General features: G+C 40.5%; 1 pseudogene; it reads left to right on the forward strand.

Annotated features, from left to right (window-relative positions):
• The first annotated feature begins 6,875 nt into the window (after positions 1-6,875).
• The window catches only part of LOC107696316 (interferon-induced very large GTPase 1-like), a 21,722-nt pseudogene continuing 14,904 nt past the window's right edge, over positions 6,876-13,693 (forward strand).

A 13,693-nucleotide genomic window follows, 5' to 3' on the forward strand; every position in this document is an offset into this window, starting at 1 on the left:
TTTGTGTTCTACTGAAGAAACAAAGTCACCTACATCTTGGATGCTCTGGGGGTAAGCAGATAAACATCACATTTTCATTTTTGGGTGAACTATCCCTTTAAATCTTACTTAAGCTTCCATTCTATGAGTGTGTCTTGATCAGCTTCCTAGATCACTATTTCAAGCATTGATCAGGGAGTCAACCATTTTAAGAGCTGTCTCAATCACAAAATCCATTGTGCGCAATGCAATTATCGCTCCCTACAAAAATCCCACAAAAACTAGGGAGCACTGATGCTCACTATGTTCCCTTAACAGAAACTTCCATTGCATTTTATGAATTGCAAAAGATAAAATGCATGGGCCAACTAATTCAAGACTAATGTTTAGATCTTCTGCAGTCAGACTCACTGTTCTGGACGATATCCTGCATCTTCTTCCAGACTCTGAAGCTCAGGTTGCCCAAGTAACGCGGCACATGAATCAAAGCTCCAGAAGGCGTCTGTGGATCCGGCTGTGATGAGATCTGGACTCTGGAAGAACATTCAGGATCAGAACTGCAGTGGCTTTGGATCAGAAGCAGAGAGAGCAGAGACAGCAGCAGATCACTCACCTTTCCATTGAGACTGGAAACTCCTGCAGAACAAACACACAGTTTATCATCAACAACTCAATCAATCAATCAATCAATCAATCAATCAATGATCTGAAACCAGACCTTCAGAAAGCAGACGTCACTGGCTTTCATCATCTCCTCCATGTCTTTGATTGACTGTGAAAGAGCTGAGATGTGTCTGTTGAACTCCTCCAGCTTCTCCTTCATCATCTGCTTCTTCTGCTCCTCTTCCTCCCTCAGTGCAGTGATTGTAGCTTCTTCTTCATCTCTGAGAAACTGATGAAGCTTCTCAAACTGCTGTTTAATCTGACGCTTTGTGTGCTCAGCTTGAGACTGAAATCAAATCACTTTCACTTCAATCATCTAAAAGACGCAATCTATTCTGGAGCAGCATGAAGAGTGAATGACTAAATGTGGGTTAGTTAACTACAACTTTAACTTTACTAACACTGAAGCAGAAGATGTTCAGTGTCTGCAGGTGCAAATACACATTGTACACAGCAGGGTGCATATATACAAATATACATCACTACTTGATAAAGATAAAGGGTAAATAAAGGTTGTTTTTTTTTTCTTGACCATAGATGGCACAAAATCTCAAATCAGCACTTTTGATGAATTGCCTCACTCTTTGTGAGATTTGTGAGATTTAGTCAGTCAAAGCTGTTTTAAGATTAATTGATCTAGTTTTGTGCCTCTGGAAAAAAGTGATCTATGGCATTGTATTATGTTGAATATTAAAGGTTTTTACATTAATTTGTTAATGAGGGATCTGTCGACACATCAGCATTTTGTGGAGTAAAAGTTATAGTTTTCCTGTTTTTAAGTAAAAAGATCAAATTAGACCCTTGGGGTAAGATGGGATATTTAGCAACATTGCTTTAAACATCTTTTTGCTCATGTTTTCCTCAGGTATAGATGCATATTGTCAGTACAGTTTACAAATATGATTATATATCTACATGCTCTTAAATGATTAGCTGAATGCTGGACAATAGATGTTGGGCGCTACTAGCCAATATATGATTCCTGCTTGAGCGTAGTCCTGCCAACTAGCAACCAACATCAGAAACTTTGTTTACGCAAATGGTTATATTTCCCCTCGCACTGCCATTATGCGAAATAAACTTCTTAATACGAATTAAGTAATTTTTAAAAGTGAGAGGAACACAACGATCCAGTTATAATGGTTGCTGTTGGCCTGAAATCATTTGTATATACAACAGTCAACAATATCTTTCATCTGTTTCCCATAATAGAAAGATAATACATTTTAAATGTATATTTCTAAAATGTAATTCCATATACTTTGAGTAAACGGTAACACTTTACAATAAGGTTCATTAGTTAACTACTTTAGTTAACATGAACTAAGCATGAACAATACATCTACAGCATTTATTAATCTTAGCTAACGTTAATTCCAACATTTACTAATGCATTATTAAAATCAAAAGTTGTGCTTGTTAACATTAGTTAATGCTCTGTGAATAAACATGAACTAACAATGAATGATTGTATTTTATTAACTAACATTAACAAAGATTAATAAATTATGTAATAAATGTATTGTTCATTGTTTGTTCATGTTAGTTAATACATTAACTAACATTAACTAATGGAACCTTATTGTAAAGTGTAAACTATGGTGTAAATTACTTTATGTAACTGTGTGATGAAAACTTAAATAATTATATTTGATCTAAAATACATGCATTCAACGTTTCTGTCTTCCAGTCAAAAAAGGTCAAATTTGGAAATGTCAGGAATCAGTGCTCACCTTGATGTGTTCAACTGTTTCTTCAAACTGTCCTTTCATTGTTTCTCCATGTGTAAGTTTCTCTTGTAAGGACTTCAGTGCTGTATTGAGCTCCTCCTGGAATTTAAAATGAAAATCAATATAACACTGGAGACTTATGTAATATAGATGAGCACAATGGCACTGAGAAGTTTAGCTTTAATCCTCAGAAATAAATCTGACTCACCTTATATGATGACACAACTTCACTGATGGGTCTGAATTTATGATTGTCATGTTGTTGTGAAGTAAAGCACACTAAACACACCGGCTGTTTGTCCTCCAGACAGAAGAGTTTGAGTTTCTCGCTGTGTGAACTGCAGAGCTCCTCAGATCCTGATGAACGGCTCTCTTTTCTCTCCTTCAGGAACGACTCACACAAGTTTTGTAACACAAGATTTAATGGAGGTTCATGTCTTGACAATCTCCTGCAGACAGGACACTCCTGAGTTTCCTTGGTTCTCCAGAACTGTTGAAGACACTCTTTACAGACACTGTGACTACATGATAAAACAACAGGAGCCTTGAAGATTTCAATACACACAGGACAAGAAAAATCATCTTCCGATAGTGAATCCATTTTCACTGTTTGGGCTCCAGCAATCTAAACTTTACTTTCACTTTCTGAATGATGTTGCAAAAATGAATAACCACAAGAATCACAAATATCTGCTGTCTGTTTAGAAACAAACTTCTCAAAAATCCTTCTTGAAAGTATTTCTCTTCTTTCTCTACTGATCACTAATTCCTTTATATTTTTGTCGACAGTCAGTATAACAGAAAGGAGAAATATTAAGACAGTCACTTCCTGGTAAGTGCTGTAAGAGGGTGGAGTTTCTGCTTCTTTATCATACTGCCTTTTTGGGTCTCATGTTTGTTAACTCTTTGTCTGCCTTATTTGACCCTGGATAGTGAATTAAAATATTAAAGAAGATTTGTCATCGGACATCTGATGTTAAAATACTTCAGTACACGAATACATGACATGTCTTTATGATTATGTTTGAAAATCTCTATTTTTGTACCCAGAATAAAGAGAGATCATCCCTCCACCTTGCCAGATGTTTCTATAAAGAGCTTCAACCCAAGTGTCAAGAATCCCGACAGAAACCATCTAAAGTGGTGGCATCACAGGATAAACTGAGCTCTGACTTGATGCTTTACCAACTATATGATGGTTTTAATTCCAGACTAGAAATATAAAAATATATTTATTTAATAATACATTTATAAATAATATCTGAACAGCAAAGGACTGTTTACAATTCTGAAACATACTCAACATTAAAAGGCCATATTATCAGCTGATTGAAACATTATTACACACGGGATGAAGGGATGGAAACAAACTGTTCTGGTGCTTCAGTTCTCTATGAATACGCTTAAATACACTTAATACACTGTCCATTTAAAGTTAATGACAGAATTAGGGAATTTTTTTAACTGTCTACTTGGATTAAACATTGGAAACATGATAATGTTTACTGACTATCAAATGGTAAGATACTAAGATGGGCAAACCACTCACACCAGAAGAATTGCAAGACAGTGTCAGTGAAGGTGGTTGTGAATGTGTGTAGATGTGTGTTAGTTACAGGATCAGAGAATGACACAGTTCCTCTGTCACAGTCCAGATCAACTCTCACACGCTCAAGATCCTGTTCAAACTGTCTGTATGTCACACTCCAGACATCAGTATTAAAGGGGTCATATGATGCGATTTCAATTTTTCCTTTCTCTTTGGAGTGTTACAAGCTCTTGGTGCATAAAGAAGATCTGTAAAGTTGCAAAGACTAAAGTCTCAAATCCAAAGAGATATTCTTTATAAAAGTTAAGAGTCAGCCACACCTACCTAAAATGGCTCATTCTAACACGCCCCCACATGTCTACGTCACGATGAGGGGAGATTTGCATAACGCCGCCCAAATGTTCATGCAAAGAAAGAAGGCTTAACTTTTATTCTCGCTGTAGTATTGTTGTTGCCGCCGCCATGTCGTGAAGGCGCTGTGTACAGTGTGTGACGCTGTGTTTTGTTGTGAAAGCGAAACTACTTTGTTTGGCCTTCCAAAAGGAAGGCCAAACACACACACACACACACCGTGAACACACACCCGGATGCTTGCTCAATTTATTGTTTACATGAATCAAGAGACACTGTCTTACCTTATATGATTATATGCTGTCCTCCAGACAGAAGAGTGAAGTGAAGTGAAGTGACGTGACATGTGGCCAAGTATGGTGACCCATACTCGGAATTAGTGCTCTGCATTTACTAACCATTAGGCCACGACTAGAGTTTGAGTTTCTCACTGTGTAAACTGCAGATCTCCTCAGATCCTGATGAACGACTCACACACGTTTTTTAACACTAGATTACATGGGGAACGATCATTTGAGGATCTTCTCCTGCAGACAGCACACTCCTGAGTTTCTTTGGTTGAGATCGTGCTCTAGGGGGAACCGGCCCTGTTGAGGGGGCAAAAATCAGATCTTTTGCCCCCTTGTGGTGCCAGACCTGCTGAGATGTGTGTTTCTACTGTATGTCACTAGATTAACAGAAATTGTGCTTTAATGTCTTTGAGTCCCCAGTGAGCAGCCGAATGTGACTGTGGGAAGGAAAACAACTACTGAATCAGACTCAGCTGACCAAACCCTTCCTTCTCTGACAACAAAACTAATGTCCAAATTACCGTAATGTATAGTCATGTATTTAATTCAGTGGTCATTTGGCTGATACAAGTGACTGGTTGCATCTGGATGTTAACTGAAGTCAAGGGTCAAGAGCCCAACTAAAGCAAACACTAACCAACATAATGGTGACATTAAACAAAACATTTTCAATTAACCACAAGTGAACAGCACTGTATGAAGTGTTTTGAGTGACATGGAGTGGGGAATGAGTCATAGAACCATTATTTGATGAAATTTGAAGAGAAGAAAAAAAAAAAAAAACCCCTGAAATTTCAACCACAGCAACCAGATGGTTCTAGAGCATTACTTAATTTGTCATTTCCACATAGGTATAGATCTTTCCACACGTTATTTTATTTAGACGTTATAAAATAATTATTATTAAAATGAAAATTACTTTGTCAAAGTTCAAAATTTTTTTGGACTGAAGTATAATTTTTTTGCAATTACATGCAAAAATCACAGTCAAACCTGAACATGTTGTTCTATGTGTGTATTAGTGTGTTTATGTGTGTTTGCATTTGTTCTCCATCGTGGATGTGTTGTGGTGTCACTCCATCATTTATGTGTGTTGTGCATTGTGCATTGTAGCTGATTTTTATTTGACAAATTATGTAAGAGAGAGCCACTTGTGTAATGTCACTTTTCAATTTCTTATGAGTGCGTTTTGTGGGGGTTCAGTGTCTTGCTCAAGGGCACCTCAGTCATGGTATTGAGGGTGGAAAAGAGCGCTGTATATTCACTCCCCCCAGTACTGAGAATCGAACCTGCAAACTTTGGGTAACAAGTCCGATTCTCTAACCATTAGGCCCATGAATGCCCTTTTCACATGGACCCTTTTAACATTTCCATATTAGGGGGAGGTCCTCATAGTTGGGTTAACTTCTATAGTGGTCAACAGAAACTACAACAAATACCGTTTTTGCATCCCCACTGGCTCCAGTAGCAAAAGGGGGAAACAAATCTATGATAGCGTTTCTATGACTTTCCAAAAGATAAATAAATTAGGACTGCACCCACTAACAATTTAAGTTAAAAAAGAGCCATTAAATTTCATACCCATTTACAAATAGTGATACACAGGCCCTCCAAGAGGGAAGAGAGACCCTCTCAGACTTTATAATCCGAAACATGTCCAGCTGAACCCCTGAACAATACCCCCAGTAAGACCAAATCAAATTATTAAAACAAATATTATTAAAAAAACATCTAAAACATTAAACAGATAAAACAGCTAAACAAGGTAAATGCCCCCACTGCACACAGAATGTGTGCCCTAATTATACACAAATGAGGAAAACCTTTTCCCACCATCACAAACCATGAAAAATATCTTATAACCCTGACAGCTGCTAGGAGAAACCTTGGCACTCTCAAACCTAAACACCAGTGAAGTCCTGTCACAATGAAAGAGTAAAACTGGACAAAGAGTAATAATAGGACCAACGACCGGACAGTAACCGTGCAACATACTGCATAGAAACATCTGAGTCAATAAACCGAATCATTAAATATTTTCACTATTTCTTTCTTATTAGCATTTATATGGTTATATCCTATTTTTTTTTTATAAAATGAGGACAACAGTATGTGTAACTGCAGTTTGCAGATTTACATGAGAAATTACACTGTATTTACACTTTCATCATTTACAATTTAAAACACAATTAGAAAATGACTTTTTTTCAGTACACAAGAAAAGAATAGAAATGCTACTCTGTTTAATGATGAATACATGTTTTTGTTGCTGAACATGTTTATGGTCAGCTGCTGTTGTGGTTTATTCTCATTATGCCTCATTCCCACAGGAACTGTAGCTTGAACTTTTACCTTCAGAGACGGTAAAAGTTTCCAACCTTTGGATATTGACCGACTGCACTGACACAATTAGATCTCTTGCTTTCGGCAATAAGGAAAGAAACATCTAAGCATGATGAAACCTCGACATACAGGTATCACATTTCATTATAAATATTGTCTTTATGTTTGTTACATTAAATATAAAGGTGAGATGCAACAATGAATGATGGTCTTAATCAAGAATATGAGCTGCGATAACAAAAGTTAGTTTTACTTATCTCTTTTGTCGCAGAACATATTCTGTGTGTAAAAGTGTTGAGAAGCATACATATTTACTGTTTATTTCTATCACAACACAACTGAAGTATTCACATAACAATCTGTATTTAATTTATTTGTGACAAATTTATTTAATTTATGTATGGCAAAACATATTTTCACAACGGTAAGGTGTGTCACTCACCACGCTTTTATCTAAAGTGACTTCAGGAAGACAGTGCAGACTGGTGAGATAAACACAGTCTATGCTGAATCTATTGCAGGACAATGAACAGACAGACATCACGAGTCAGAAAAGATGACCAGCTGAAGGCTAAAAAAACAGACAGAGGAGAGAACAGACCTTCATCTCCAGCAGAGAGGACAGAGGTGAGAATCACAGACAAATCAAAATTTCCATTTAGTGAAAGTTACAATTAGTAAAATTCCTCAGGGTAACAACACAGACAATCACAAAAATATACTATACTTTTAGTCAGTTTTTTTCAGCATCTCACACAGAATTGTCCATAGACGTTTTCTATTGGTTCATGTTACTGTGATAAATGAGTCAGTTGTACTTTAAGAGTTTTATTTTATACAGTGATTGTTGCCCACAATCCTGCTCCCAGGAGAAGATGGAGCAAAGAAGAACCTCCTGGGAGTGAGCATTTCTATAGATGAAAAAATACATGAAGTGAATAAGTGTTTGGAAATTATGGGCAGTTTATCATGATTTCTGATGTCACTCTTTGCAGTGAGGATTGTTCTGCTGGGGAAGAACATGTCAGAAAACAGTTGAGTGGGAAACTTTATATTAGGACAAGCAGCGTTTGACAGTGAAGCTCCTCCAGATGTTGTAGAGAGAGTCGGAGGAAGACTGAAGGATAGACATGTGACCATCATCACTCCAGACAAACATCTCAGATCATCAGATCACACAGACAGTGAGAAAGTGTGTGTATCTGTCTGATCCAGGACCTCATGTGATCGTGCTGCTCCTCAAACAGCAGTGTTCAACAGAAGATCAAGAGTGTGTGGAGAAGGAGCTGCACTCTTTCTCTGAGCAGGTTTTTCAACACACCATGGTGATCACCACACAAAAGTCCACGCAAACCAATCATATCCTGCAGAAAATCATTCAAAAATGCTTCAACAGACTCGTCAGTCTGCAGAGAAGCAGCTCTTTTGATAATCTTCTGCAGACATTTGAGGACATTGTACAAATTAATGAAGGACATCACCTGGTTTGTGCTGAACATGAAAGTTCACAGTATTTGACAATGAAGCAAAAGGCCATTGAAAGATGTGAGTGTGACGATATGATTTTTGTAATGATTTATGGACTGGGCTACTTAACTAATAGTAGTATTAACAAATTAATTGAAACTGACTATTGTTTTATTACACACACAGGCTAAGCTGGGCACAATACCACAGTCTTACCATATCATAGATGTAGACCTGGCTGGTTTGACTTAAAGGTATTCCTTAGGGGGAATTTTAGAGTATTGCAACAAACATCATAACCATCTGTCATCCTTACCTAACTGTTTATACTAAGCATTTTGCGATAGTTTCTGGCAAAACACAGCAATGGATAAGTGGTTTCCATAGTAACAAAATCTTTTAAAACAAACTTATTAAAGGGGATGTTGAGCAGAGGACGAAAGTCTGGCATGAGATACATACATTCAAGCTCATAGTGGATGTGATGAAAAAAAATGTTCATTCAATTCGATTTTACTTGAGATCAGTAGATGACTTAAGGGAGCTTTTTTGTTCCCTGAATTCTTCTATTTTGAAATGCTTACTATGGGACATTGCTGTAACACATACTGAACCAGAACTTAAGAGAACACTTAAGAAATTAAGGGCAAATATTTAATGACAACCTTGAGGTACCTTAAGTGGACCCTTAGTTTTTTTTTTTTAATACAAACACAATAGGACGGGTACTCAGTCCTGCTCCTGGAGAGCTACATTCCTACAAAGTTTTGTTAAAAAACATCTAAACCAGCTAATCAAGGCTTTTTGTTTAGATGAATAGCTTGAAGCCCTTCCTGTCTGCATAGGCGTCGATCCCAATGGTTAAGCACCCACGGAAAAACGTGGGTATGTACGGAAAAAAGGTTACGTATGTAACCATCGTTCCCTGAAGGAGGTCTCAGGATTACCTGGGAGTCAGCCGGCCCAAACTCAAGGCACGAATCATCGACCGAAAATGCGTGCAGGTCCCCTACCCTCTTGATAGAGGCCAGTGCAAGCAGGAGCAGAGTTTTCATTGAAAGAAACTTTAGCTCGACTGACTCAAATGGGCCCTGCTGTAGTGCTTTGAGCACTAGAGACAAGTCCCAAGAGGGTATAGAGGGGGGCCAGGGAGAATTTAATCTTCTCGCCCCCCCTAAGGAACCTGATGACCAGGTCATGCTTCCCTTCCGACTTCCCTTCCACTGTGTTATGGTTAGCAGCAATCGCAGCGACATAGACTTTAAGGGTGGAGGGAGACAGCCTTCGCTCCAACCCTTGCTGCAAAAAGGAAAGCACGATTCTGATCGGGCATTTCCGGGGGTCTTCTCGGTGAGAAGAACACCACTCAACGAACAGGTTCCACTTCAAGACGTAAGCATGTCTTGTAGACGGTGCTCTCACCGAAGTGATGGTGTCAACTACCTCCTGGGTTAGGTCACCTAGAACCTCCGTGTCCCGTCCAGGGACCAGACATGAAGTTTCCAGAGAAGTTGCCACTGAATTTGGGGGGACGCCGGGCGAACTGAATCGCATAGCCGAGGCTGATGGTCTGCAGAAGCCAGCGAGATGGGCTGGGTAGCGCTTGCTAGGCACCCAGATACCGTGCAAGCGGGACCAGCGGAACCACCACCGTATCGCAGTGGGGCAGCGAGGTCGAACGCAGGGACCTAACTCGGGCGGCTCGTGGGTGGACCGAAGAGGGGTCTGAGTGTGCGGTGCAACGCTTACCTGGTTCCACGGTTTGGCAGAGGGTGCGTGAGTAGGGCTTTTCCAAGGCCTGGTGAATTTCGTCGCTCGGAGCGCGAGGTCAGTAGCGGTTTGGAGCTCTTTCAGAACTTCCAGATCGTGACCACCCTCGTGCAGTCGAGGGTGGTGAGGGAGGAGGAACCAGCAGGTCTGTTTCTGGCAGTAAAAGTTGCTGTCCATGACCTGGTGAGCTCCTCATGCACCTCCGGGAAGAAAGGCACTGTGGTGGGGCGCTGAGAGCGCTGGGCAGCGCAAGCCACCCCAAGAAACCAATCGTCCAACCTCGAGGGCTCGGGACGCGGTGGAGGTTTCCACTCGAGCATAGCCGACATCTCCGGATCCGATTCAGGCGTTGCCACCATCCCGGAGGGCGGCAACGCAGCCGAATCTTCCTCTCCTGAGAGCTCTCCCTCCGATGCAGTGATCGACATCCGGTTGTTGGGAGGAGCACTGAAGGATACTGCTGGTACGCCCAGGGCCCAGCACGCTCCTTTGGCGGCTCGACTGGTTGCGAAGCGCTAGAGGAGTCATGGTCCCCCGAGGGTTGGTTCCCTGAGGGGGCTGCCACCACTGTAACCCTCAGACTGCCCATTCTACTGCCCGAAGTAGCCCTTGCCTGGCTGCCACCAGGACGAACACTAGATCACAGCAGAGGCAACGTAGCTCCGTCCCCCTCGAGGTAACGGAGCCTGGCCTGCAGCTCCGAGATGGTCATCTTCCCGCAATGGGAACATGACTCATCCCCGAATGCCACCTCAGCGTGTTTAATGCCCAGACACGTGAGGCAGCGATAGTGACCATCACCCAGCCCCAGGTAACGACCGCATCCAGAAACGCACGGATGAAACGGCATCTTTAAAAAGATGATCCGTCGTCTTTTCAAAGACGCACCCGTGTAAGCTCTTTTAGAGAAATAGGCTCTTTCAGGGAAATGCTCTTTTAGGTGCTGAGACGCACAGGGGAAATGGCCGCTTGCAGCACGACAGGGGGTAGTGCAGCCTGAATTGCGCAACCCACTCGACACAGGAACGACCACCGCTGAAGCGCCGTCCGCCAACACAAAAAGCTCCCTAGAACTCGTCGTCACAAACAAAGATATTGGTAGGAGTAGAACGATGTTATCGCTCGGCTCCGAAGCAAAAAGCTGGTATGCGTTGCACCGGCTGCCTTTTTATGCTCACGCTGTGATCAGCGACAGCTGGATGCAATCATCGCATGCCAATGTGCATTGGCTTGTTTAGTTTACACTCAAAGTGGATTGGTCTCTCTAAGCGAGATCCCCAATTCGTCGGTCACCAACGTGACATCGAGTGACCGACTGAAAGGGAACACAAGATATTATGGAGGGTGTTATGGAGGGTGGAGCGATAACCAGCAGAAACATAAATCAGCGCCTATGCCTGGTTCCAATTGACTCCCAAGTTTGGACCAAATCTGCCACCTTTGATAAAATAAAATACTTTGGTAGAAGGGCAACAGTCTCTTTTCTGTACTGTCACTCTCCTTATTTTAATCAACCAGGCATCAGGAAGAGCTTGTGCGCAGTATTTGCAAATTTTATCTGTGATGTTTTAATGAAATAATCATGTTTAAACAGGATTTTAGACTGATGGATTTCCTAATTTACAGGTACAACAGAGAGCCAAGATGATCTAAGGATTGTGCTGGTGGGAAAAAGTGGAGTTGGGAAGAGTGCTACAGGAAACACCATCTTAGGAAGAAACACATTTAAAGAAGGAACATCTCACGAGTCAATTACTAAAGAGACTCAAAAAGAAACAGCTGAAATCAACGGCCGACATGTTACTGTGATCGACACTCCAGGACTGTTTGATACTGAACTTAATAATAAGGAGATCCAGAAAGAAATCACCAACTGCATCTCCATGGTACTGCCTGGACCACATGTGTTTCTCTTATTGATACCACTGGGACAATTCACTCCAGAAGAAGCAAAATCAGTGAAGATCATCCAAGAGACATTTGGTGAAAATTCTTTAATGTACACCATTGTGCTCTTCACCAGAGGAGATGGTCTGAAGAACAAAACCATTGAACAGTATTTGGGAAAACCTGGATCTCCTTTGATGAATCTAATTGAAGCATGTGGAAAAAGATACCATGTGTTCAATAATAATAAGACTGAAGACCGAACACAGGTGTCTGATTTGCTGGAGAAGATAGACGCCATGGTGAAAGCAAACGGTGGGAGTTTCTACTCATGTAAGATGTTCAGACAGATGGAAAGAGAAAAACAAGAAAAAAAATGAAGTTCCTCATGGAGAGAGTGAAGCATCTGAAAAGAGAAAAAAAGAACTGACGAAGAAACATGACAAAGAGAAAGAAAGAATGCAGATGATGATGGAGGAACAAAGACAAAACCATGACAAAGAGATAAAGAGGAGAGAAGAGGAACAAGAGGCACATCAGAGAGAAATACAAGACGAGTTGAAACGAGAACAAGAGAAATTCAAGGATGAAATCAAGGAAGTGAAGCAAGAAATAGAGAAAAGAAAAACAGAAAAAGAAAAACTTCAGATCAACCATAACACAGAAATAGGCAAACTGATGAATAGGCTAGAGGCTGACAGACAGAATCATGAAAAAGAGAGAAAGAGGATAGAAGAGGAACAAGAAGCACATCACAGAGAATTTATTGAGACGGCAGAACAATATATAACACAAATAAAAGAGAAAGAGGAGAAAGAGAGAGAGATCTATGAAAACATGAAGAAAGAACGAGAGGAATGGGACAGACAGAAAGAAAATGAAGAAAAGATGAGAAGAGAAGAAGAGGATGAGAAACAAAGAGAGAGAGAACAGAGAATGTGGGATGAATTTAATCAGAAACTACAACAAGAAAGAGAGAGAATGGAAACAGAGAAAGAAGATCTTCATTCTAAACATGAACCACAAGAAAACAACATGAAGATCCTGATGGAGCAAATGAACAGAGAAAGAGAAGATCTGATGAGAAAACGTCTCAGGTTACTTATGTAACCATGGTTCCCTGAGTAGGGAACGAGACACTGCGTCCTCTAGGGGTCGCTATGGGGAACGCCTCGTCGTGACCCGTGTCTGAAGCATACATTGAAAAAACACCAACTCGTTTTTTTATGATTATTTTTAAATCGCCTTTGCTCTTCCATGGCAGAAAGGGGTGGGTGAGCAGAGCTCGTTAGCATTTAAAGGGACATGCCCCAAAATGAGTCGCTGTGAACAGAGCAAGGTAAAAAGGGTTTTGTTTTACACAACCACTGAGGAACTTTAACCAAAGTATGTTGCAGACCGTTCATGAAGACCCTAAAGAATCATACCAAATTGTGGAAGATCAATGTCCCCTTTGAAGCACAGCCACCACAAAATCAGACTTACTTTGAGATCATACATTTTTTCTCAGTAACTGTAACTGATTACAATTACTTTTATTTTATAATTAAATTACGTTATTCCGTTACATGTAACTATTTACTCCCCAACACTGCTTACCACTTATGTGGATTTTAGAAAGTGGGCAAAGCATAACGTGCACACTTACCAGCTATGTGGATTTT

Source organism: Sinocyclocheilus anshuiensis, unplaced genomic scaffold (genome assembly GCF_001515605.1).
Source record: "Sinocyclocheilus anshuiensis isolate Anshui unplaced genomic scaffold, SAMN03320099.WGS_v1.1 scaffold62, whole genome shotgun sequence".
Lineage (NCBI taxonomy): Eukaryota > Metazoa > Chordata > Actinopteri > Cypriniformes > Cyprinidae > Sinocyclocheilus > Sinocyclocheilus anshuiensis.